Genomic DNA, 25,232 nt, shown 5'->3' with positions numbered 1-25,232 from the left:
CCATGTTGAAAACATTTGGCAAAAGGATTTTTATGCCACTGTCCCAGGAGAAATATAGGTGTAAAATATATATATGTGTATAACATAATCTGTGTGTATATATAATCTGTATGTATTTTTCTCTTTATCTATATGTAGACAGAGAGTGTGTGAGAGAGAGAAGGAGAGAGAGAGAGAGAGAGAGAGAGAGAGAAAGAGAGAGAGAGAGGTGTATGGGTATATATATATATATTTTTAAATTATTTTAACTTGTTTTTTAAGTGGCATAATTTAATTTCTGATTGCATATTCTTTTATTCCCTGGTGTCTGTGTGTAAGTGAGTGTCACTCAGTTACTGGGCTATCATCGATTTATGTTAAAGTAGCCGGGCATGGTAGCACACGCTTGTAATCCCTACGCTTGGGAGGCTGAGACAGGAGGATCACACAGGTTCGAAGCCAGCCTCAGCTACTTAGTGAGGCTCTCAGCAACTTAGTGAGACCCTGTTTCCAAATAAAATATAAAATAGGTCTGGGAGTATAGCCTGGAGGTAGAAAGCCTCTAAGTTCCATCCCTAGTACCACCAAAAAAAAAAAATTATGTTAAAGAACCTACTTCAGTGTTTTTTGGACTGATCATAAAGCCCATACATGCCTCAGCCCTGCCTGAAAGAATTATATGGCCATTTTCTAAAAACTGTTTTCTGAAGAGTCTACTAGACATCTGCCTTCAAGCCAACAGTGTTTTAAACAAAACATTAGCTCTGCTTTTGAGTAGGAGAGGGAGCTGGGAGAAAGTGATTTTATTTGCATGAGCAGTGTTTTTTAAATGAAATGAAAATGAAATTTTAAGTGCAGTTTTTAAAACATATCTTTCAACTGATATGAGTGATTGAATCCACAAGAAGGGATTGGGGCATGGGGTTGGAAGGAAACTTCTCATTGTGCGCTCCTTGGTTACTGTTTTCATTTAAAAAATCCAGGTGCATGTATTGTCTATTTAAAAATCAATTACAAGCAGATACTTGGCAAATATTGGGTGAGATACATACTCATGCATTACTGGAGTGTCAATCAGTTCAAATTTTTTTTGGAAAGCAATTTGGCCATAGTCATCAAAAGACTGGAAATATCCTTGCCATTCATCCTGGTCATTTCTCTCTTAGAATCCAACCTCTAAAGATTTTGGGACGTCCTTTACAATGGTAAAAATGAGAAACAGCACCAACAGTGCAACAAATTGTCTTATTTACAAATATATCCACTAAACTATCACGATGAAGAATAAGCTAGCAGAAGAAAGGTTTATAGTATTAAGATTTAAGAATTTCCTGCTGTAAAGTCGTTGCTTACAAAACAAACTCCGCAAGAAGAAAAAGGGAGAATAAGTAAAAAGAGGAAAAAGAATTTAGAAAACTCTTAAGGCTTCATCCCCTTCCTCCTCTCTGTATTTCAGGTGCTGAAGCTTCTAACTTACAAGTGAGTGGAGTCGTGGGTCACTGGGTCACGCTACCCTGCACCTACTCGGTGGCTAATGAAGCGGTCACATCCATGTGCTGGGGCCGAGGGGCGTGTCCCATGTCTAAATGCTCAGACGAAATTATCTGGACTAATGGCTCCCATGTCACCGTGCGGAAGCATGAGCGTTATCATTTGAAGGGGCAAATTTCCCAAGGCAATGTGTCTTTGACCATAGACAACGTCACAGAGGCCGACAGTGGTCTCTACTGTTGCCGCATTGAACACAGGGGATGGTTTAATGACAGAAAAATCACCTTATCACTGGAGATTAAGCCAGGTGAGCTTGTCTTATTTTTCTTGATCATTTCATACAGGTTAACCGAGTTTTCTGTTTACTAATAATTTCCTCTTTTCCTTTAATAGGGATAGAGGAAGCTCCCATAATCCTGTTTGCCGATAACTACTTGCTCATGAGGGACAGAATAACTTTTATTTTGTGTAGTTTGTAAAGTTGTAAGAGCAGCCTTGATTCAGGGCTAGAATTGGGACTCCCCTTTAAGAGTACTTCAGGCAGGCTCGTTGGTCCATGAAATAGCATCACTATTCTGCAGTGAAATATAGGAAATCGTTTCATCAAGTCGAATGTATTCAACTGAAATAAGTGCTCCTTTACTCTGAGATTATGTCTTAGAAGAATGTTAAAATGTCTAGTCTTAACATTTTAAAACTATAATGGACTTCAAACCTAAAAAACAGATAGCATAATGTACTGCTGTGTAGACGCTTGCCGGGCTTTAACGATTGTCAGCTTGATCTGTTGAGCATATGTGTGTATCTAGCATGGGCATATAGTTCTACCACTTCCTCCGCCTTACCTTGGGTATTTTGAAACATATTTCACATCACAACCCCAAAATTGCTCTTTTATAAACTAAAATGAGCTGGGTGTGGTGGATCCTGCCTGTGATTCCTGTAATTGGGAGGCGGAGACAGGAGGAGCTCAGGTCCCTCAGCAAGTTAGAAAAAAAAAAATGTGTGAGTGTGTGTGTGTGTGTGTGTGTGTGTGTGTGTGTGTGTGTGTAAAGGGCTAGGGATATAGCTTAGAGTTAGAATGCCTCTGGGTTCAATCCCCAGTTCCAAAAGAAAAGAAAAAAATCAAAATGACCTTTTATGAAAGCTTTTGCCTCCCACTGACTATTCACTGATAAGAATTTAATGAAATGCAAAAGTCTGAGAATATTACTTTTTTTTTGTGGGTCTGGGGATGGAAACCAGAGGCATTTGACCTCCGAGCTACACCCCTTGCCCAATTTTTTATTCTTTATTTTGAAACAGGGTCTCACTGAGTAGTGGAGGGCTTCACTAAGTAGTGAGGCTGTCCTCAAACTATGATCCTCCAGTCTCAGCCTCTCAAATGCTAAGATTACAAGCATGCAGCACCATGCCCGGCTATTACATTTTCTTTCTTGATGCGGATTTCCTAATTTCCTTCACTATTTGATGGAAGGAGTAGGTGCTTGAGGATTTTCTGGTTTCGGGTGGAGTTTCCTAATGAATCTTCTCCTATCAAGGTCTTATTTCAGTAACAGAGCCCAATACGTGTGTGTGTGTGTGTGTGTGTGTGTGTGTGTGTGTGTGTGTGTGTGTGTGTTACCAGCGATTGAACTTAGTCTAGGCAAGTGCTCCATCACTGAGCTACAGCCCAGCCCTATTTTATTTTAGGTTAAGAGGAACTTTATTTTGCACTCTCAGCTTTTGAACTTGCCTCGCTTCCCTTTAAAGGCAAGCAGAAGAGGTCAATTTTGATGGAGAAAAAGGCTGACTCTGGGGAAACTGACTGGGGGCAAGTCAGGGGAGCAGGAGGAGCTAGGGATGCGGTGTGCAGGAGGAGGGTGTGCAGAGGCAGCTTGTGCAGGAGGGAGGAGACAGTGCGATTGCATCCTTCTTGGGGTTGTGAAATTAGAAGGAGGCTTTTTATCGTGTCTATTAAGATTCTTTCCTAGGTAGATGTCCACAGAGCCAATGTTTAGTCTAGTCGGAAAGTGAGCCCAAGACTGAGCCAGTGTCTCTCTGCTTTCTCCTCGAACAACCAATCCAATTGCTCGAGTTTTCCTGTGCTTTAAAAATGCTGAGCTAAGTCTTTAGTTCTCCTTGGGCTTCTCCTCACCTGCTCTTTTTACCCTGGTAGCTTTTTAGCTTCTTACTGGGGAAAATGCCCTGGAGTCAGTCAAGTTCCTGAGCTGATTCAATTCTCTGTCTCTCTTTTCTCATTATGATCCTTTGATCAAATCTATTTATTTACTTATTTATTTATTGCATGCTTGCTTTTAGTTCAGCCTCAGCAAGCGGTAGCCTCAGGCCCAAACCAGATTATGAAACAGGCCCCACCAACTGTTTTTGTAGGTAAAGTTTTATTGAAACACAGCCACACTCATTCATAGTCAGTGCCTGCTTTCAAACTAACAGTATTGCCTGATTGCCACTGAAACCCTAAGTTTTAGGTCCCCAGGCCTAAAGAGTATCCTATCTGGCCCTTTATGGGTAACGTCTGCTGAGCTCCATTGCACAAAATAAACTCATGAAAAATAATTCTTCCTTTTCCAAGGCAAAAACTGACCAGATTCCAAACTAAATTGTTTCCCTCTGAAAGAAGAATTTTCGAACCAATTGTTGGGGAAAAAACCTGGCCAGAGAGGAAGAAGTGTGTATTTGTGGCTGATTCATGCCTTCCTGGGCTCTGCTTTGGTACCAGGCACTCTCTGTGGATTTTATTCTAGTCCCAGCTCTCTGTATAGCTCCAAGAACTTCAGTAAGCCGTTTGGATTACTAGAACCCATCTGACTCTATTTGTAAGGTACAGGTTGAGTATCCAAAACTTCAAAGTAAAAAAAGAAAGCCCCAAACCAAAAAACTCCAAAGTTGCAATACTCCCCAATCTGAAAGTTTTTGAGTTTTACCGTGGCACCACAAATGGAAAAGGCTGCAATATGAAACTTTGTTTTATGCACAAAATTATTAAAATTATTTTGTAAGCTCACCTTTAGGCTATGTGTATAAAATATGTATTATAAATAATTTTATGTTTATTTTAGACTTGAGTCCCATTTCCAAAATATCTCATTATGTATATTAGTAATCGATAAATTACCTTCTTAATTTTTTTTTTTTTTTGGTGGTACTAGGGTTCCTGGAAGCCCTTCTATATCCGGGCTACACTCCCAGACCTATTTTTTTTATTTTTGGAAACAGGGTCTCTTAAGCCAGCGCGGCTGGCTTCGAACCTGCGCGATCCTCCTGTCTCCGCCTCCCAAGCGCGGGGATTACAAGCGTGCGCCACCACGCCCGGCTACCTTCTTAAATTTTGATATCATTGCTTATTCTTATATTTCTCATAATAATTTTTACTAATTTGCATCAAGATCATTCATATACATATAAAACTCTCATTACCTATATTTTTCATATTTAGCCTTATTCCAACCCTAGTATTTATTCATTCAAGATATAAAATTATCATTATTCAGTTGACACTGAATAATCATTCAAACCATTAATCTTACTTTCAGTCTTAAGTTAGATTTTTTCTCAATACTATTTATACTAATATTGCTTTTTATTGCATGATCAATTATAGAATTATTCTATGATATGCATTCAGATACAAATATAAATAAATCTTTAAATATTTATATTTCTTATCACTATGTTACTCTTAATTATCATCAATAATTTACTCCAACTTTCCATTGGAAGAGGAGTAGGTATTATATCATTTTTTAGTAATTGGTTGATGATGCAGTCAATCAGATAAAATTTTTTTTTTGTGTGTGTGTGTACTGGGGATGGAACCCAGGGGCATTCTTCCTCCAAGATATACCCCCAGCCCTATTTTTATTCTTTATTTTGAAACAGGGCATCACTGAGTTGCAAAGGGCCTCACTAAGTAGCTGAGACCGTCTAGGAACCACGATCCTCCTTGTCTCAGACTCCCAAATGCTGGGATTACAAGTGGGCGCCACCATGCCAGGTTTCAGATTAAAAAAATTTGCAAACTGGGCGTGGTGGCGCATGCTCGTAATCCCAGCATTTGGGAGGCTGAGACAGGAGTATTGTGGTTTGTGGACAGCCTCAGCTACTTAGGCCCTTTGCAACTCAGTGAGACCCTGTTTCAAAATAAAGAATAAAAAAGAGGTCTGGGGATGTAGCTTGGAGGTAAAATACCCCTGAGTTCCATCTGCAGTACCGCAAAAAAATATATATATATATATATAAAATGTAGGTAGAAAAGAAACATTGGGAAGGAGAGAAAAATATGATTTAAAAAATCTAAAAAAAATAAAGATTAAAAAATAGGGTTGGGGGTGTAGTTCAAAGGTAGAACGCCCCTGGGTTCCATCCCCAGTACTGCCAAAAAAAATAAAAAAATAAAAAAATGCAAATATCTCAAAATCCTTACCTCTTCCCACCCCTGGAGTTTTAAAACATTTTTAAAATGTTTTAGATAAGAGGCATCCAACACATATTTATTTCTTAGGTGAAAAGAAGCCTTAGAAGGTCTTGTATAACTTCTAATCAAACATGTAATTTCTTTGTGCTGGCCCGGACATGGGTCTCAGAAGAGCCTTCAGTTAAGATGCGGGTCCTTTTGGGACGTACCCTGAGGACTGGCTGAAATGACCACTATTTGGTAAACATGCTGGGCTTGGAAACTACTGTTCAAGTTAATCATTTACCACTGAGAGGACAAAGAGTAATATCAGGCTGAAGATACCATCCCTCTTCACAGATATTTATGACGATATATAAATCTGATGTGCATGACTGGTCTTTCAAAAAGCACTTCAATGCAAATATGAAATATATGTTCTTGACCTCGAGGCTGTTTCCTTTTCTGTAAGCATGTCTCTAAAGATTTCCTGTGTCACAGACTCATTAGCCAATGACCAAGAATAAATTCAAAAGAGATCATGCCACCTAGAGCGAACCTCTCTGGTGTGCTAGGGTACGATTTCTGTGTAAGCTTCTTGTCTCTTGCTGTTTGATTAACCCTTGCTTTTATGTTGATTTCTAACTCCAGCCACAGACACAAGCATTCCAATGTCACCTAGGCCCTCTATCTCTACTTCTCCAATGCCAGCACGCACGCAGACCCATAAGCCAGGTAAAAAAAGATGTGTTTTGGATCCCATAGGCCTTATAAAGAGAGGGACTATAGGCCGCACTGGACATTGTGGCAAGACAGAATAGTGATCTAGGATAAGGGTTTTTAACTGGTTGAAATAATGGGCTTCACAGGATCTGTGGTCTCAGTCTCTTCTCAGATTGTATGTACCATTTGTATAGATAAACATTTGAAGAACGATGGCAGTTATTGTCTTTTTTTTTAATAAATTCTTTTTTGGGTACTGGGGATTGAATCCAGTAGAATTCTACCTCTGAGCTACACTCCCAGCCCTACTTTATTTTTTATTTTATTTTTATTTTGTTGTGGTGCTGGGGGGTGAAACCCAGGGGCTTTTCTACCTCAGGGCTATACTCCCAGACCTATTTTATATATTTTATTTGGAAACAGGGTCTCATTAAGTTGCTGAGAGCCTCACTAAGTAGCCGAGTCTGGCTTTGAACCTGTGTAATCCTCCTGTTTCAGCCTCCCAAGCACTGGGATTACAAGCATGCGCCACCATGCCCAGCTTTTATTTTTTATTTTGAAACAAGTTCTCCCTACGTTGCAGAGGGCCTCACTAAGTTGTTGAGACTGGTTTTGAACTTGCAATCTTCCTATCTCAGCCTCCCAAGTACTGAGATTACAAGCATACACTACCACACCTAGCCAAAATATGGTTAGAATACTAACCCAGTACACTCAGTGGGGATAGTGTGGATATGATCTAGCTGGGTGTGTGTTTATAATAGGAAAAAAATAAGTAATTTCAGAGACTGAGAGTCAGGATAATGAGATTCTGAATTCATTAGGTTCATTCTGAAGATAGGGCCTCTAGTTCAGGATAATGTTCCAGTGAAGCTCACGTGTGTGTGTGTGTGTGTGTGTGTGTGTGTGTGTGTGTGTGTGTGTCTGGAGATGGAACCTGGAGGCATTTGACCTCCGAGCTACATATCCTGCCCTATTTTTCATTGTTTATTTTGAAACAGGGTCTCACTGAGTTGCAGAGAGCCTCACTAAGTAGCTGAGGCTGTCCGCGAACTGTGATCCTCCAGTCTCAGCCTCACAGATGCTGGGATGACAAGCGCACGCCACCACGCCCGGCTTAATAAAGCTCATGTTTATAGTTTCTTTTGTACCAGGCACCACACTTTGCTTTACACTATTATATCACTGAACTCATAGGATGACTATATCTATTACAGGTATTAATCAACCCTGTCATAGTTGTGGGAACTGAGACACAGTCTAAAAGTTCATTGTCGAAAGACATAACAATAGAAAGTAGTTGAGTTAGGACACCATCTCTGTTTACTTGAATTTGGGGCTGGTGCTTTTACTGACCAGATGGTACCACTGAGATTTATGTTTGCATGAATCTATCTTGTTTTGATATTCTTACTGAAAAGACTATAAAACTATCCTATTTTCTGGGAGTAGCCAGGGTCTTACACTCTTTTGCTTCAAAGGTCTTTTAATTTATTTAGGTAGGATGAAAATTGTAAAAGATGCTGTTCATACTGATTTGAAAAGTGAACATTGAATTTTAAGACTTTAGGATTTAGAACGTACATGTCCAAGCTTTCAATTCATGCCACATGGTCCATGCTTCCAATTCCCCACAGATAAGAGTTTAGATTTAATACAAATAGAAAATAACCTGATTTATGGGTGAGGAAATAGCTTGTCAGCTTGAGGACAAGTTGAGGTTCAAGTCTTCTAATTCCAGGATTAGGAAGACAACTTTTAGTGGAGATTCTCAAAGCCCCCTGAAGCCCTCTGACCCCTTGAGGTGGTGCTGGATTCTGAGGAGTAACAGAAATGTCACAGCCTCTTAGCTAGAACAATCTCCTGGAACATATTGATTTCCCTCAACTCCCTTTGAACTGTGTGTACATTGAACCAGGAGGGACATGAAGGATTGTTCTATGAGCAAATTTTGGAAGAGAGGGCTTTAGGGTATAACTAGGATTTTTGAGCCATAAAAATTTGTAAGAAAAACAGCTTTGTTCCAGCCAACTGAACGCACTAGAGATTCTCTTAGGCTTTCTCAATATTGATTTAACTTTTCTAATGCTGAGATTCTGCCTGATAAGGTGGGTGGATTTGTGGACTTGGTTTGGAGAATATGGATAAGTTACTGGCTTCATTTTAAGCTGGGAAGTGTAGGCCTATGTGTCCAGATGGTCTCTTGGGGGACAGTATTAGTTGAGTCTTCTTTTTTTTTTGGTGGTACTGGGGGTGGAACCCAGAGGCTTTCTACTTCCGGGCTATACTCCCAGACCCATTTTCTATTTTATTTGGAAACAGGGTCTCATTAAGTTGCTGAGAGCCTCACTAAGTAGCTGAGGCTGGCTTCGAACCTGTGCGATCCTCCTGTCTCAGCCTCCCAAGCACGGGGATTACAAGCGTGCGCCACCAGGCCCGGCCGAGTCTTATTCTTATCCTGACGGTTTCTCAAAGAATCTGAGTTTAGAGTTAAACTTGATGGTATGGGAAGGAGCTGAGCACTCTAATTAACCTAATGCAGGGACCTTTGTCCTTATGTCTGCCTCTCCCTGTGCACATGCTGGCTGCCTAAAATAGGCTTGAAGAACGGGATGTGAGGCTCTAAGATGAAGGGAGGAAAGAAAGATGCCACCAAGACCCAAGCTTGGGAAAGAAGTGAAGCCCAGGAGGTCATTTGCACAGAAATGAAATGGAGACATTTTGATCATCTGACTCTCAGTTCCCGAGGATGAGCCATATCCTCTTTGTACGGGTTTGAACACAAGAGAAAAACAGGAAAACAGTTCAGAATAAGACAAAAGGTGATGTTGAAATGCAAGACTGTACTGGGGAGGGGGAAATGGGGCGACCTAGGAAAGGCACTTAGCAAAGCCCAGATTTCGGAGTGCCTGGCCAGGTATCATGGCTAATTTGTTCTAAAATTCCATGAGGTAAGTTATAGAAGGGAAACCAATACAGATCATCATCATCATCATCTTCTTCTTCTTCTCCTTCTTCTTCTTCTCCTTCTCCTTCTCCTTCTCCTTCTCCTTCTCCTTCTCCTTCTCCTTCTCCTTCTCCTTCTTCTTCTTCCTCTTCCTCTTCCTCTTCCTCTTCCTCTTCCTCCTCCTCCTCCTCCTCTTCCTCCTCTTCCTCTTCCTCTTCTTTTTCTTCTTCTTTTTTTGGTGGTACTGGGTTTCTGGAAGCCCGTCTACCTCTGGGCTACATTCCCAGACCTATTTTATAGGTTTTATTTGGAAACAGGGGTCTCTTAAGCCAGCGCGGCTGGCTTCAAACCTGCGCGATCCTCCCAAGTGTGGGGATTACAAGCATGCGCCACCATGCCCGGCTCCAATACAGATCTTCTAAGGAGACACATGATCCACTTTGTGCCTAGGATGAGTTATTTGATAGGAAAAGAAAAGAAGGAAAGATTTTAAGAAAGGAAAACAGCCTTGTATTAGAAAGTTCCCAGCGGAAGTTTTCTGCGGAGAAATGGAAGATGAGTCAGACAACACAGGAAGCTACTCTTAACAAAGGTATTGCTGGAAGGCACGCACAGAGGAGCTGGGGTCAGGGTCTACCAGGAAACTTGCTTTGAGGGTTGCAAAATCATTATGTAGGCCAAGATATTGGGCAATATTGTCTCCTCGAAGAGACAGCAAGGAGTTAAATATTGTATCTCTTCTGAGGTAGCCAATGTGTGCATGTCCCTGGAATCCTGTACGGATGATCTGGATTTCAGATAGGGCCAGGAAATCAGATTGAGGCCATGGAGCAGAGGCTAGGGCAGGTTGTAGAAACCCCCAGGCCCTAGCTGGGTGTGGTGGCGCACGCTTGTCATCCCAGCATTCGGGAGGCTGAGACGGGGGGATTGTGGTTTGCGGACAGCCTCAGCTACTTAGTGAGGACTTTTGCAACTCAGTGAGACCCTGTTTCCAAATGAAGAATAAGAAAGAGGGCTGGGGGTGTAGCTCAGAGGTAGAATGCCTCTGGTACCTCAAATAAAATAAACCCCTAGGCCCTGTCCCCTAAAAGTGAAAGATCACTTGCATTAATAAAAGAAAAGCTTGATTAGGTGTCCTGCCTGGGATGCGCTGTTGTAGGCTTTGTGCATTTAGAGGTGTATAGGTGTCTGGAAGGATAGTAGGTATGAAATAATCCTCTATATGGATAAAACCATACAGAGCCCTATTTAGATTACATTGCCTCACGATAATGAAGTAACTGGATAGCAGTGTGATACCCAAAGGCTATCTTGGAATCAGTTTGTAAAAGGAGGTAAAGAACTAGAAATGGGCAGATGGGAGCCATGCTTCCCAAGGAAGGCTGGGTGGGGGCACTGTGGGAAGCGGATGATAATTTTTCCTATGAGCGAGGCATATTGGTTCCTGCATGTAATCTCAGTATTGGGAGGCTGAGATAGGAGGCTCACAGGTTGAAGGACAGCCTCAGCAACGCAGTGAGACCTCTCAGCAACTAGCAAGACTCTGTTTTAAAATGAAAAAATAAAAAGGGCCACACAAACAGAGAGAAATTCTCATTTTAGTCTTTTTTTTTTCTTTTTCTTTTTCTTTTTTTTTGGTGGTACTATGGGTGGAACCCAGAGGCCTTCTATCTCTGGGCTATACTCCCAGACCTTTTTAATATTTTATTTGGAAACAGGGTCTCGCTAAGTTGCTGAAAGTCTCACTAAGTAGCTGAGGCTGGCTTCGAACCCGGACAATCCTCCTGTCTCAGCCTCCCAAGTGCGGGGATTACAAGCGTGCACCACCACGCCTGGCTGTCTTTTTTTTTTTTTTCCTGTGGCTACAAATTTCCCTGCACCAATGGGACATGTTCTCCCCTCATTTTCTCTACAGCGGCAACCTCACCTTCTCCAACTCAGGCAGCCGGAGCTCAGCCTACAACGCTGCAGGAAGTGGGGACACCAGCCACCAGCTCACCCCTGGACTCTTGCCCAACAGGTAACTGTGGCCTCCTGCCTGAACCCCTGGACGCTGTCAAAGCTTCACAACCAGACCAGTGCTAAGGCCCCTCCCTCCCAAACAAGATCTGACTTGAATGTTGACCCTGGCTGCTAGAACCAGAGGATGCCCACCTGCTCTGAATCTGCATTATCGTTTGTAAAGAGGATATAATACCACTGATCTTGTAGAATGCTATGGAGATGAAATGGGATGAAAGGCTTGGGACCTAGTCACAAAGGGGAGACTGACATGTGTAGTCCTTAGAACATCTAGAATCCAGAGGACTGGGACACATAGCTTGCAGGATTTAGGAAGATCTTCGTGCATATCACTCTATTTCTGTAAATCGAATCAACTGAATATTGGATTGATCCCTTGGATAAGAGACTTAAAACAATTAGGTTCTAATTAATTTAGTGTTGACACCAAACTGGTCACCCATGCTTCTTCCAAGCCCCAGACCCTAAATATAGCCTGGAGGCTCCCTGTTACCTTGGCAACCTTGTGTTGACTCCACATTCTGAGGTGGTGCTGTGGTCTGAGTGTTTAGACCTCTCTGCAAACTTGTTGAGACCTAATCCTCAATACAGTTGTTTTAAGAGGCGGCACATCTGGACACCTCCAGGGCCTTGATCAGGGCCTGTCCCCAGGAGTGAGATTGGTTCTTTTATAAAGGAGGTCTATGGAGCTTGGTTGCCCTTTCCTGCACACTGGGACACACAGAAGGCATCTTCTGTAAGGAAGAGAGCTCCCTCCAGATACCCTGGACCTTGGCTTCCCAGCCTTTAGAACAGTAAATTCTTCTTTGTCAATTATCCACCCTCTTTTTTTTTTTTTTTTTGGTGGTAGTACAGAAAGGACCCAGGGGCATTCTACCTCTGAGTCACACCTCCAGCCCTATTTTTTTTTTTTTTTTTGCAGTACTGGGGAGGGAACCCAGGGGCATTCTACTTCTGAGTTACACCACTACCCCCCCCTTTTTTTTGTGGTACTGGGGTTCCTGGAAACCCTTCTACCTCCGGGCTACACTCCCAGCCCTATTTTATGTATATTTTTTGGAAACAGGGTCTCTTAAGCCAGGTGGGGACAGGAAGATCTGTCTCCGCCTTCCAAGCACGGGGATTACAAACGTGAGCATGTGCCACGACGCCCAGCTATTTTTTTATTCTTTATTTTGAAACAGGGTCTCATTGAGTTGCAAAGGGCCTCACTAAGTAGTTGAGGTTGGCCGCGAACCTGGATCCTTCTGTCTCAGCCTCCCAAATGCTGGGATTACAAGCATGCTCAAGGTCTCACTAAATTGCAGAAGGCCTCACTAAGTAGCTGAGGCTGTCCAGGAACTGCGATCCTCCTGTCTTAGCCTCCCAAGCACTAGGATTATAAGCTTCCTCCACCACACCCGGCTCCATCTTTGGTATTTTTTTTTTTTTTTTTTACAGCAGTTTAAATGGACTAAGATTAGTACCATACTAAGGTCTTGTTTCCCCTTCTCAACATTCTGCCTTGCTGCTCAGACACTGGACAGGCCCCACTACACCCTCCACTCCTTAGAAGTGTAAAATTGACCTGTCTTTCCTTGCTGGAGGCAGATGATGTTGAAGCCTGTCAGCTTTCCCAGCTAGCTCTCTTCATTAGCCACAGCGGTAAGTTTTGAGGAAGCTGTATATTCTGCCCCTTGGTGACTCAGTGCTGACTCCGATGTCCTGGTGCCTGTGCTGCATCCAAACAAGGTCAGACCTTGCAGGACTCCACGTGTGCATGACTCACTGGAGCCTGGAGTTGCTCATCTGTGGTCCTCCGCCCCCAGCTGGCCTCCGTCATGCCAAGGAATCCTGGAAACTGGTTAACTGAAAATGGACCCGCAGTGAGATTCCCAGAGAGACATATTCAGTGGGGATTAGATAATGGTGACATTTGGTTTCCAACGTGGAATCCGTAGTATAAACTATTTCAGGCACGAAAACAAAATGAAACTAGAGAGAAACACAAGGAAACCGCCGCAGAAGCAGCTGCGCCCCACTTTTTCAGGGCGCGAGGAGGAAGAGAGTAGGAGTGGAGAATCATTCTCTCAAATATCATGTCACCGAAACCTGGTCAAGGTAGAGCTTTCCAGAGTGGAACAGACACCGGAGCAGCTGTGTCCCCCACACTTTTGTGACTGCTGACATTTTGGCTGTGTGGCTGAGGCTCCCGGGCCAAATTGTCACCGCGTCTGTGTCAGGCCTCGGTCGGTGAAAGTGTCACAGAAGCAAAGACTGTTCGGTCTGGAAAGGATTTGGGTTGCCATATGGCTTCCCACCCACCTCTGAAAGTTGCGCAGGCAGGAAACACATGCATTATCTCATTTAATTCTTTTAAAGCCGGCCATGTTTTTGACATTGGTAGATTGGGGAGACATGATAATTCTGCTCTGGAAGCACACGGCTCCCAATTCACCCAGCGGTTACTAGCTGCGATGCCTGGGGGCAAGTTGTTGAACATTTCTCACTGGACGATTAAATTATGTGCTAATTGGACGCGTTGTACAGAATCCTTCCCTCTTTTCACGACTCCTTCCATCACCACCACTACAACAGCAACAACAATAATAAATTAATGACATTTCCCAACAATGTTAAGTATATTACACGCATCATCTAGTGTAACAAATTTAACATGCACTATTGATAGATTGTAGTTCAAAGATAATCCCTTTCATACTTTCTTCCTCCTCATTCCCTAAAAAAGTGGGGTACAGCCTCCTAGGTTGTTACCTTGTATTTTTGTCTATTTTTTTTTTTTTTGGCCTGGAAATAGTTACAGTATGGATTTCACTTTTAAAACCAAATGTCTCCATTTTCTAATCCTTACTGAATGTGTCCCTCTGTGAGTCTCACTGCAGGTCCATTAATAGTACAACTTAGATATGTACTATTAATAGCTTGTAGTGCAAAGATAAGACACACTTACATGCATAGACATACATGTGTATTTACTTTTATGTTTATGTAAAGGGCCCTGAGTATCAAGGTCACATTGCTAATGGATATTGTCAGCACTGGATTTATTTTTTGTTTGTTTTGTTTTGTTTCGTTTTGGGGGTATTGGGTATCGAACCCAAAGGCTTTCTACTACTGAGCTATACTCCTAGCCCTTTTTATTTTTTGTTTTGAAACAAGGTCTTGCTAGCTTGTTGAGTGTCTTGTTACATTACTAAGGCTGTCCTTGAACCCTCAATCCTCCTGCTTCAGCCTTTGAAGTACTGCAATTACAGGTGTACACCACCATGCCCGGCTCTGAATTAAAATTTTATCTGACTCAAGTCCGTAGTATTTTAAGCGCATCATTCTGTGGTATTCCTGAAAGTCTCACTTGTGGTCATAAGTCACAAACAGGCTCTAGATATTATCTTTGGCTCTCAGAATGGGCAGTGTGAGCACAGTAGTGTAAATGCTTAGGGGATGTGACTCATCTGAAGTTTTACTCATGCTGGGGCTGTGTAGTAGTGGTGAACATCACAGACCCGGAGCATTCCCTTTGGTGGGAGTGCAGTGAGTGGTGGTTACTAGCCAAGGCCCCTGTGGTTTGCTGAGACTGGACACGCGTTCAACCATTGTGTGTTTTCACCCATGGGATGGGACCAGAGGACTGGCTGTGAGGATGTCAAGTGCTTGGTCTTCAGGTGATTCTCAGTAAAAACAGAATTATCTTTTTGACCCATAGATTCCTAAAAGGACCAAAGAATCTATTCGGTTACTAAGTAGGTATATTTGAAAAACACTTTAAGGATTGGAACATTCAGAACTTTAAGATCAATTTATCTTATAGTATATAAAATCCTAAATTTTGTTAAATCCTATTTTTCTTTTCTTTTTTTTTGGTGCTGGGGATTAAACCCAGGGGCACTCACTCTACCTCCAAATTATACCCCCAGACTTATTTTATCTTTATTTTGAAACAGGATATTGTTAGGCTGATGAAATTCTCACTACTTGCTGAGGCTGGCCACGAACCTGTGATCTGCCTGTCTCAGCCTCCCAAGTACTCGAATTATAAGTGTGCACCACCAAGCTTAGCTCACTGACAGCTTCTTAGATTGCATGAAAGTGTTGATTACCTTTTAGGTGGAATCTTAGCTTGAGTCCATGAGTAAATTCTAGGTTCCCCCAAATTATATTGAAAACTTTGTATATGTGTGTTTTTCTCATAAAGAAAAGAAAAATAAAGTGAGTCCATTTTTGAAGAGCCCATGACAACAGGGTTAAGAAACACAGCTTCGCAGGATAAATTAATAAAATGTTGACAGCTTGGTAGGACTCGTGCAGTGCCTGCGGCATCAGAGCACATTACTATTCATTCTTCTCCAGAAGGCAATGTGAATATATATATAGTGTCTGCAGGGAAAAAAAAACCAATATTTTTTATAATTCTAATTAATTTTCCTTCTTGTCAAGCAGATGGGAATGGCACCGTGACACAGTGTTCAGATGGCCTTTGGCATCCCAATCAAACTGTAAGCATATCACTCCCTGTTTTCTCAGCTACATCCCCTGTGTCTCTTCCTGGAAGCAAGTTATATTTCAAGACTATTTCTGTAAGACTAACCCAGAGATGGATTTTCTTCTCCCTTAAAAAAAAAAAGGCAGAGAAAAAGCATTTGACTCTTAAATAGGATGTTTTACTCTGAAAAAGTAATTTAGGTAGACCAGTTTTTTAGAGATGCCCAATAAGTGGTATTTTGTCAGTTGACATACTTGTTCACACTTTTGTGCTAGGGTGGGTGCATGTATGTATACACAACACACACACACATACACACACACCTCAAACTTTCCTGTGGCCAAAAATTACAAAAAAATGAGTGATCTAATTCCAGGAGAGCAAGATTACATACCAAAACATACCAATCGATACCATATGGTAACATGCCGTACTGTGCCATGCCACAGAGGATTTTATTTTTTGTGTGTGGTACTGGGAGTGGAACCCAGGGGCTTTCTACCTCTGTGCTATACTCCCAGAACTTTTTAATATTTTATTTGGAAACAGGGTCTCACTAAGTTGCTGAAAGCCTCTAAGTAGCTGAGGCTGGCTTCAAACCTGTATTATCCTCCTGTCTCAGCCTCCCAAGCGCGGGGATTACAAGCGTGCGTCACCACACCCGGCTGAGGATTTTAATTATCATTAGAGACACAACATGCTTTCAGTCAGTGGGATGGAGTGGAAGTCATCTCAAATAAAAATACAAGGAAATCCGGGTATGGTGGTACACATCTGTCATCCCAGTACCTGGGAGGCTGAGACAGGAGGATGGCAGGTTTGAAGACAGTCTCAGCAACAGAGTAAAGCCCTGTTTCAAAATAAAAAATAAATATTAGAAAATGGAGCTGGAGATGTAGCTCAGAGGTAGACTGCCCCTAGGTTTAGTGTTTCAATCCCCAGTACACACACACACACACACACACACACACACACACACACACAGAGAAAATTGGAGTGAAATGGTTCTTGCATAAATATAAGTTTCCTAATATTTTCTCACTCAAGGTCCATTCTTTATAGCAATCCTTAGCCCACTGTTGATTTCTTTTTCTATGTAGATATCTTGCCATATGGTCACTTAGTAAGGAGTTGAAATGCTAGACAACTTCAATCCTGTATGATATTTTGTAACGTTTCTCAGTGAGCTTGAGGCCAGTCTAAAGCCCTCATTCCCCGATGCTCAGCCAGCTTTCCTATTTGCAAATAAGTCACACCGATAGCGTATTTTCTTTTTCTTTCCTGAGATAAACCACCCTGTTTTAGCACGAACAAATGCTAACTCAGAAGCAACTAGCACGAAGAGCCTACGGTAAGAAAGCAATCCTTTTGATAGCAAATCATGAAAAAGGACATCATGGTCATTCATTGAGAAATTCAAAAAATGCTGGCAAGGTGGGGCTATTTAGTGGAGGACCAATTGGCCTCATGGTGCACACTGTCGTGACAGTGAGAACACTACTACATAGTAGTGATAGCCAGAAAAAAAAATTAGCCACTTGTGAAACATAGGCACTTGGGTGTGGTCTGTGTTTCCATCTCTTGGCTAAGTATCAAAACTCCCATGATACAAGTGTTTATTACGTTGCCAAAGAAGCAGACTTATGGCTAGGTTTAAAACCAAGGTAGTTCTTGATATCAGTCCTCTGCAGATCAGGTATGTTTATCAGTGTGTAGAAGCAGGTTCAATCTGGGCAGCGTCAGCAACATGGGATTTCTGTGCCTTGAGTGGAGATGTCAAGATGTCTCCCAGATACACTGGAGACAAGTTTTAGTAGCATCTACCTTGACCCAGAAGGTCCAATTCCAGGATTGAGCAAATACAGGAAGATGTAGAAAAAAGGATTCTCATTGCATCTGTTTAGAATCATGAAGATATTATCAACAAGTACATGATCAATTATAGGGATTCACTATTAAGTCAAGAAATAAGTGTGTCCATGGGTAATCAGTGGGGATGCAGTCACTGTGGTGTGCTTTCTGGCTGGGGAAGGTATGGGTTGCTACCAATGGTAAGTGAAAAAAGCAACTTTTAGTGATATATATATGTATATATAATTATACATATAATTATATATGTAATTATGTATATAATTAGTATATACATATACACACATATAATATATATATATATATATATATATATATATATATATATATATATATTTTTTAGTAATTGTTTCTGTGAAGAAAAGACCCCAGAAAGATAAAACTCTAAAAGAGTAGATAAAAAACGTTAGAGAAATTGTTTCTAGATATTTGGTAATGGTTAATTATAGTTGTCTTTTTCTTAATGCTTGGCTATATATTCTAAAATGAACACGCTGTATTTGTGTCATCTAATTTTTTTTTCCCTGCGGGTCTGGGGCTGGAACCCAGAGGCATTTGACCTCCGAACTACACCCCCAGCCCTACTTTTTATTTTTTATTTTTTTATTTTGAAACAGGGTCTCACTGAGTTGCAGAGGGCCTCACTAAGTAGCTGAGGCTGTCTGTGAACCGCGATCCTCCTGTCTCAGCCTCCCAAATGCTAGGATTACAAGCGTGCGCCACTATGCCCGGTGTGTGTCATCTAATTAAAAATTAAAGCAAATCCTGCCTCCTGGAGCCCCATTCTCTGCCTCCTCATTCCTTTTTCTTCCCCAGTAAGGTAAGGTAGTAACAAGTAAGCCAGGTACTAACAACACAGCTTTTCCCTTCCACATACTGGCTAAGTCCCCTTCTGAGCAAGAATGACTCAGAGTTACCTTCCTCTATATTTCTTCTAGGGTTCATCAGGAAGTACCTAAAAGCACTTGGCCCCAGAACCTTCTTGAATATGCTGTTTGTAGACATGGAAAGAGAGGTTCGGCAAGGCCAAAAACTTGTCCATGGTTCCACAGCAACTGAGTGGAATTCTGGAAATGTGATTTCGGAGATTAAGCTCTGAAAACACTCCATCTTTTCTCTGATACTCCGCTGTCTTTTTTGTTAAAATGCCTTTTCTGTGGGGTCTCTTTAGGATTAGTGCTTAGCTCTGGAGGGGAGCCTCTCATGATGCCCGGCTTGCACTGGGCTCGTTCCAGGAGGCGGTAAAGAACGCTTATGATCTGCACTTTGGGTTTTAAACACAATTACACTTCCAAGTCTCTTTATAATGACACAGGTAGAATTTTGAATCACATTTTAAAAACCAATAAGGACTCTAGTCAAAGATCAAATTCAACAATTGACCACATTCAGATAACATAGATCAAGTTGCCTTATACATGAACAAAAATTGTTTTCTTTTTAAATATTATATGAAGCTGGGCATGGTGTTGCATGCTTGTAGTCCCAGTACTTGGGAGACTGAGACAGGAGGATTGCAGGTTCATAGCCAATCTCAGCTACTTAGTGAGGCCCTCTGCAACTTAGTGAGACCTTGTTTCAGAATAAAGAATAAAAAATAGGGCTAGGGGTGTAGCTCAGAGATAGAATGCCCCTAGGTTCCACCCCCAGTACCACAAAAAGAAACAAAGAAAGAAAGAAAAAGAAAGAAAGAAAGAAAGAAAGAAAGAAAGAAAGAAAAGAAGTATCATATGAATCAGGGCATAGTGGTGCATGCTTAGAGTCCCAGTACTTGGGAGGCTGAGACAGAGACAGGAGGATCACAGGTCTGTGGCCAGCCTCAGTTACTTATTGAGGCCCTCCGCAACTTAGTGAGACCCTGTTTCAAAATAAAGAGAATAAAAAATAGGGCTAAGGGTGTAGCTCAGAGGTAGAATGCCTCTGGGTTTCATCCCCAGTACTGAAAAAGAAAATAAAAAAGAAAGAAAAGAAAAAGAAAATTAGAAAAAATAAAAAATTAGGATTAGGGGTATCACTCAGAAGTAGAATGTCCCTGGGTTCAATCCCCAGTACCGCAAATAGATACATACATACATACATACATACATACATACATACATAAAATAGGGCTGGGGGTGTAGCTCAGAGGGAAAATGCCCCTGTGTTTAATCCCTAGTACTATAAAAAAATCATATAACCAGGAATTTACAGAAATAGCCTGTTGATTTTTAAAACAGATATACAAACACATGTACACACACACACACACACACACACACACACACACACACACTTCCTAGAAACTACTTTAGGTGAACAGTTTGAATTGTGACAGATGTATTCACTTGTTAACCACCACCCTAAGCAAAATGGAAAACATTTCCCCCATCCTAAGATACGTTTTGAATTCTGAATTGTCTTCAGATTTCATCATGGGATTGCCACCTCAGACCATTCGGTCTTACTCACGTTCTGGGAGTAGCCAAGGGCCAGGAAAGATCAGGGGCCAGGGGCCAGGGGATTCCAGGAATGTTCTCTATTTATGACTCTAACAGGATTTTCTTTCAATTTGCTGCTCTCCCCTCAGCAAGTGTCCCCAGCGCACGGCCCGTGGCTGACCACCACCAGTGGGCTCTATGTGGGCGTCTCTGTTTGTGCCGTAGCCTTACTCGCTGTTTTGGCTGTCATCGTCAAAAGTAAGTCCTTTCAGGATCATTGCTAGAGGAAGACCACCACAACCCAACTGTGCCCTCCAGTAGCCCCTACGGCATGCGATTCTGATTTCACAGCATTTCCTGGGTCCCCAAATCCTACTTTTTTGTGTGTGTGTGTGGGTTTTTGGGGATGGAACCCAGGGGCATTTGACCTCCGAGCTACAACCCCTGCCCTATTTTTTATTCTTTATTTTGAAACCGGGTCTCACTAAGTTGCAGAGGGCCTCACTAAGTAGCTGAGGCTGTCCGCAAATCACGATTCTCCAGTCTCAGCCTCCTGAATGCTGGGATTACAAGTGTGCGCCACTATGCCTGGGTTCCAAATTCTTCTTTTTAAAATGCACATGGTAGTACTGTGTTTCTCCCAGGGATTGCTGTGTTAGTACCAACAAAGTGCTGAGAATGATGATTTCTGGCATATAACGAGGAAATAGCAATTTTAAATCGTTGTTATTGTACTTAGAAATGTACACGTACATTACCATAAATGTCTGCAAATCTCAAGAAACTTACATTCTGGTGTTTTTTTTCTTTTTCTTTTTCTTTTTTGTTTATGTCATTGTTTCTTAATCTTTTTTTTTTTTGGTGGTACTGGGGTTCCTGGAAGTCCTTCTACCTCCGGGGTACACTCCCAGACCTATTTTTACATTTTTATTTGGAAACAGGGTCTCCTAAGCCAGCGTGCGTGGCTGGCTTCGAACCTGCGCGATCCTCCTGTCTCTGCCTCCCAAGCGCGGGGATTACAAGCGTGCGCCACCACGCCTGGCATATTCTTGTTTTTATTTTTCAATTATTGGCACCTTAAAGAGAAAAAACTGAATTCAGATTGGCCATAAAAGTAGCCAAATATTAAGAAATAAGAGCCCGTGGGTAGGGTGAGACTTGACAGGCAACAAACCATGGTAATACTCAAGATGCATTCGTTCCCTTTATCCCTCAAGATGGGGGTCTTGTCCCCATGGGCGATATTGCTTAAGGCACTAGAGCACCTGTTAATCAGAAGAGGGAAATGAGACGGTGGGAAAGGAAGCTGCTTGCATGACTAAGACCAGCTCGAAGGTCTTCAAAGGGCACCGGCGTTGCGTGTCTCTTTCCTGACAGCCCTGGGTGTGTGCCACCCCTCCCCCCAGAATAACCTGCCCATCACGAAAAACCCTCTTTATCTATTTTGTAAGACACTGTCTATGAACCCATTACTGATCCATTTCATCTATCTGGGCAGAAAACAGTTTGAAAACTTAATAATACACTTGTTAAATTTGAGGATATTTAGTCCTAATTATTTAGAACTTGGGTAAACCAAATGATTACTTGGAGATCTAGGTGTGGTGGCTCACACCTCTTATCCCAGGACTTGGGAGACTGGGACAGGAGCATCGCAGGTTCAAGGCCAGCCTCAGCAATTTAGAGACTCTCATCAACCTAGTGAGACCCTGTTTCAAAATAAAATATAAAACAAGGGTTAGGGAACTGGGCGTGGTGGCGCATGCTTGTAATCCCCACGCTTGGGAGGCGGAGACAGGAGGATCTCACAGGTTCAAAGCCAGCTGCGCTGGCCTAAGAGACCCTGTTTCCAAATAAAAAAGTATAAGAAATAGGTCTGGGAGTGTATCCCAGAGGTAAAAGGGTTTCCCAGTACCATAAAAAAAAAAAAAAAAAGGGAGCGAGGGGTGTAGTTCAGAGGTAAAATGCCCCTAGGTTCAATCCTCAGTACAAAAACAAAATTGGGTAAAATAACTCATGTGTGCTCCTCACCTTTACAGAAATAGTTATTTATTTTCCTCTTAAAGGGGAGAATTATTGGGAGTATAAAATTTGACAAAAGTGTCAAAAGTCTTCGATAGGGGTGACCCTTAGCCTTAGTATGTCTAGGTAACCTAGATAATGCTGGTTTATGCCTGTTCTCCAGAAAACCCATTAGAAAAAATCATTAACTTTTTCATATTTGCAAATGAAAGATAATTTATCAATTTTATTACAGCAAGTCAGGATATGTGGGGGAAATCTAACAAACATTAATGAAATTGAGAGGCTGGGTAAGAAGTTGCTTGCTTGGGTTCTATAGACTCCAAGAGGCAAGCAGGAAGTAGGTATCCCAAGTTACTAGGGAGGGCTCAAGTATTAGCCAAACACTCTACTTGACTGGAAGAGGTACCATGAAGCGTTTTCTCACATCTTTAATTTTCTCTACCTCTCCTCTTGTCTTTCTCCACCCCGATGCAGAGTATTTCCACACTGGGGAGAAGATGCAGTCACTGAGGTAAGCTGGAGAAGGTGTATGTCAATAGCTTTTGATGTTTCTACTCCAGCAAAAATAAAGAGATACCTCTCTTTGTCTCTCTTCGGTTTTTCTCCCAAACTTTCCTTCCTGTGCCTGGGATCCTGAAACTCCAGTTGAAAGAACCCCTTCATTGAGATCCATATTTTCCAGTGATATTTTTAGCGATCTCTATTTCCTTACAGTCGGGGCAGAACTGGTATCTAATAGGACTCTCTTAAAGGAAAGGAAGTGAATTGCACATCTTGATTGATGGGGCTGCATATCGAATGCGTTATTTTGATTTGGTCTTTTAGTTCAGTCAGTGTTTCCTTTTGCTGAGTATTTATTGAGTACCTATTATATTTCACATCGATGAACAAAACGGATAGAAAGCGTAAGAGCAAATAAGCAGTCCTTTTAGCTGCCTGCACGACGAACACCGTGGGGCTGATAAAGCAGAGTAGTGGGTCTTTGAGTGAGCCTCCAGGGAGCAGAAGATTTGGAGGGATGACTTCCGGTTGAAGGGGCTGGGGATGCAAAGGCACTGAGGCACTTCTGCTAGCCACAGCCCCCGCCACTCCCTTCTGCTCCCATGTTTTCATTAGCTTTCTGATCCTGGAGGCATGTGAATTTACTATATTTGTGGAGATCTTACAGTCTGTCCTGCTGCCCAACTGAAGCTCAGATCCCCTTGACTGAACCTGTGTCAAGCAGTCACCTGGTATAAAATCAACTGGCCTGCTTCATTTGATTCAGGGAGGCTCTAAGCAAGGACATTTAAAAAAAAAAATTAGGCTGCCAAACGTTCACTTTTCTTCTCCTTTATTTGATGCTAACACACAGACTCGCATGATCCGACTTAATTGCCTGAGCCATTGTGCCTTGATGCGCCCCACACGTTGGCTTTTGTGGGTTCCATCATGCCTGTACCAGCAACAGACCTCGGATGTAGGCGCTACTAGTATTCTAGTATTCTCATTTTCCAGATTGGAAGACAGTTTCAGAAATGTGAGGGGCCAGCCACGGTCACATGGCATGGTATAAAAAGGACTCCATCTCAGGGACCCACACTCAGAAGTGCTTTTCACGAACCGCTTCCGAAAATGGAAGGGAGATGGGCCTCGTAGGGATAAAGCATGGAAATTGGTATCTTTGTTACTATTTGAGTCCTAAATATGTACTGCTAATTTTTAATTTTTTTTTTTTTTGGCACTGGGGATGGAACCCAGGGGCATTCTACTTCCAAGCTACACCCCCAGCCCTATTTTTTTTTTAAATTCTTTATTTTGAATCAAGGTCTCACTGAGTTGCAAAGAGCCTCACTAAGTAGCTGAGGCTGCCCACGAACCATGATCCCCCGTCTTAGCCTCCCAAATGCTGGGATTACAAGCGTGCACCATCACACCTGGCTTCCTAATTTGTTTTAAAAGGTTTACTTTCATCACTCAATTGTAAAGAGAAAAATTATATAGAATGTAAAACATAAAAAGAAGTTTTAAAAAAGTGCTTTTAAGAAAAACTTCTTTTTAAGATTTAAAGAAGTTTATTAGAAAGATAGAAATACAGAAAATAGAAATACAGCTCTATACCAGACTGGCATGGAGAGGTGACTCGAAATGAATACACCAAAGGGATTACATGTGGACTCAGCCTTTTATACACATGACCTCCATCTTGTTTACGTAATTCTGACATAGTGAACGTCTGGTAAGGTACCTCCCCTTAACCCTGTAAGGTACCTCCCTCAGCAAGGTGTGGCAGGGTGTCTCCTTTAAGAAAAACTTTAAAAAAAAAAAAACTTTAAAAAAATATGGTAAGCCATATTTATGAGTATTTTCTCATGACAGTTTCTTTTTGACAGTTATGGCATGACTCATTTGATCTTATTCACACCTAAACTGTTTTTATGCCTATATAACAACCCATTTTAAAGACCACAGAAAAGCTTTGCCCTTCATGTTCTTTCATTAGATTCTAATTTTTGCAATACTGGGGGATCAAACCCAGGGCTTCACACGCTCAGCAAGCACTCTACTACCGAGCTAAACCACTAACCACGTCATGCTCTTTTAAACATATCCACTGGGGAGATGTTCTTCATTTGTGGTGCAATAAAAACTCAGGTTCCCCATTTTCAATAATAGAAACAGTGACCCCCTACATATTACAAAATACCAGCTACATCGAGATGCCACATGTGAGCCAGTCTGTTTCTTCCCTGGTATATACCTCCTTTTTATTTTTCTTAATATTTATTTATTTATTTATTTATTTAGCAATACTGAGGATTGAACCTAGAGGCATTCTACCTTCAAGCTACACCTCCAGCCCTATTTTTTTTATCCTTTATTTTAAAACAGGGTCTCATTTTG

The sequence above is a fragment of the Muscardinus avellanarius genome (genome assembly GCF_963383645.1).
Source record: "Muscardinus avellanarius genome assembly, chromosome: 7".
Classification (NCBI taxonomy): domain Eukaryota; kingdom Metazoa; phylum Chordata; class Mammalia; order Rodentia; family Gliridae; genus Muscardinus; species Muscardinus avellanarius.
This window is presented reverse-complemented; position numbering follows the sequence as displayed.